This window comes from Nematolebias whitei, chromosome 1 (assembly GCF_014905685.2).
Source record: "Nematolebias whitei isolate Nwh7 chromosome 1, NemWhi1, whole genome shotgun sequence".
Taxonomy (NCBI): domain Eukaryota; kingdom Metazoa; phylum Chordata; class Actinopteri; order Cyprinodontiformes; family Rivulidae; genus Nematolebias; species Nematolebias whitei.
Genome location: NC_056498.1, coordinates 57808266 through 57811133, shown reverse-complemented (window position 1 = coordinate 57811133; position 2868 = coordinate 57808266).

The window sequence follows — 2868 nt, the reverse complement described above, 5'->3', positions numbered from 1 at the left end:
TGACTGTTCGAGTGTTGTCATTGTGTTAGAGAGAGTAAATGTCATGAATAAATTTGTCATTAAACATAATCCAAGTTGAAGTGTTGCATCATTTTCTCTTTTAGGCATCTGCATTTGGTAGCAGGTCAAATTGACAAAGACCATGCAGAATAATGTAGTATTTTCATTCCACAGCAGAGAAAGCTGTGTAGTCTCTGTAAGTAGGTGTAGGGAAAAAAAAATATATCAGTATTAGTATCGGTTATCAGCCAAATAATATTGGATATCGGCCAAAAATCCAATATCGTGCATCCCTAATTTCTACACTTGATGTAGAAATAATCCCTACAGATACAAAATGAGCACTCCTGTTAGAGGGAAAAACACATGGTTTGATTTCTTTTAACTTTATCTTTTGTCTTCCGCTGGTTAAACCTACAGATTGCGTAACACCTGAGTACTCATCTCATTGATACTTCATGCTACGCTCAGCGTAAAGTCCTGATAGATTATTCCAGCTTGTGCTTTTATGTTGTAAATAACATCTTTTGTGTCTTGTGTGCCCATGTTTTAAGTTCCTGCTTTGTCACATCACTGTTTTTAGAAGCTTAACAATGTTTTTTTTTTAAATTACACCTTTTACATAGGATTAAATCATTGCCTTTATTTTTTCAGTACCTTTATATAGTTACATTAAAGGGTACGTTACAGCTTAGTCCATCCCCCGATTGCAAAAGATCCAGTTTTGTCTGCCTTTTGTCCACCAGTGCATTTTAATCCCCTCCTGCTCTCCTTTAAGTGTACTTCTATCCCTTCATGTTCATCGACACCTTCATGTGGTGCTAGTTACCTGTCAAAACAGATGTATTGAAAAATTATACCACAGCTATACGAGTAAAATCTCAAAGGTGTGTTTGTATTAATATGAAGAAGTCATGTTTGCATCCTGTTTTACAAGAATATCTGTTTAATGATGCGTTTGCACCATGGGTGTAATATCTCCACACGTTGCTGAGAGGAAGTGGGTAGAAAAAAACTATCTTATCTGAAGTTCCCTGCTGAGTCTGACCAGTTTCATGGTTAAAGTGCAACAATAGCTGGCGGCGCAGTGTTGGCGTTACTGAATGAAAGCTTTTATTTTATGATGAAAATGAAGCGCAGAAGGTTTATTTGTAAAAATGTGGCCGCCTGCAAATGTTCTCTTGCACCAGTGCTGTGAGGTGGCTTTAAAATATCCTGTGTATAGTGAGAGATGACAGTTTTGTGCACAGAAATGTTATTTGTTGCTTTATAGATGTGGAAAGTTTCAAATTGAGCATCTCGAATCAAATATATTTATCGAACTCCGTCCTTTGTGGTTCTTTAGTAATAATAGTGAATTTATCTGTTAGTCTTAATTATGTAAAGATAAGTCTATTTTTTCTTGAATGTGTTGTACAAAATGTGGAGCACCGATGTAAAGTGATTTAACGGGTCTATGTAAACGGCCCCACGTGTGCACAGCTGCTTGTTTACAGACAAACCTGCTGCAATCGAGCGCTTCTTGTGCTAAAAACAAGTCGGATCAGAGAAGCGTTCCTTTGTTTGGACCCAGAACGATTACCAGTGATATCTCAACGTTTGTGGGGCGTGAATGTCCTATGTATTTACAAGGCTGTAGAGGCCGTGTTAAAAGTGAAATTTGTAATTGTTGTTCATTTAAAGCGAACTGATGATGTAAAGGGAGTAGCATCTGGACCAGGGGTCTGCAACCTGCGGCTCTGGAGCCACATGTGGCTCTCTGGTCCCTCTGCAGCGGCTCTTTCATGCTTTGACCAAAACTGGCATAAAACTGAATTTTATTGGTTCGACAAACAACAAAAAAGAATTAGTTCCAACAGTTTTGCTGTCATTTTTTTATTCCCTGACGGCTCTCCTTGTTCAAAATTAATTAATCTCTAAATCTTTGTGCGTTCTCCGTCACAGCCGTATCTTATAATTTTCTAATCCACATGCACTTATCAGTTTGACAGCAGCCACTCCTTTTACTTTGAAATGCTTGAATGTAAGAAATATAATGCAGGGTACATTCAGACTTTGCTGCTTTATTTAATTCTTGAACATTATTGATGTGGTCAGTGATGACTCTTCAGCTGAGATTAGTTACAAACCAAGCTTTTTTTTTGACACGTACACTGAATGTTATCTTAAGCGATTTATGTCGGCGTGGTCGTAGTTAAGGAGTTTTCTTGTGGGAAAAATGTCCAGAACAAAAGTTGGAATCAGTGAATTATAAAGTTCATCTGAGCTTGTGGCTTTACCACAGTTTAATATGAAATAGATGAAGTCCGCAGCTTTATCAGACAGACCTTTTGCCTCGTTACCCCCCCCCCCTCCCCCCCTTCAGCGTAACACCAATATATTCAAAAGCACAGCTCTGAAAAGTTCTGGTGTTAAAACGTATAAACGAATCCCAACATTTCATCTCATCAAAGCTCGACAAAACCCTGAACCTCACTTCTGTCATGCAGATGTTGAGCAGTCGGATGTAAAGAGTTTGTTCCACTCCACGAATGTTTTATTTTGTCGACCCGTCTGTATCGGTGAAGTGTTTCCTTTTTTTGTTTATCATTGGAAATGATGTATTTTGCTGAGAGCAATAAAATAAAGTGTGTGATATAAACGTTTGTCACCTTAATGCATTAATCATACCAGTAATTTGCTGTTTATTGAAAAGTATCTCTGCTGTTCTCCAAAGAGCTTCTAGTACACATTAGTAATTTAAATAATATATTCTGTACCCCTCAAAGGTTTTCAGTAAAAAAAAAGATTCAGTTTAATGCACAGCATTTAGCCATTAAAAGTGTACACAAAAGCTGAACAAGCCTCTGGATTGATAAACATTAGCCC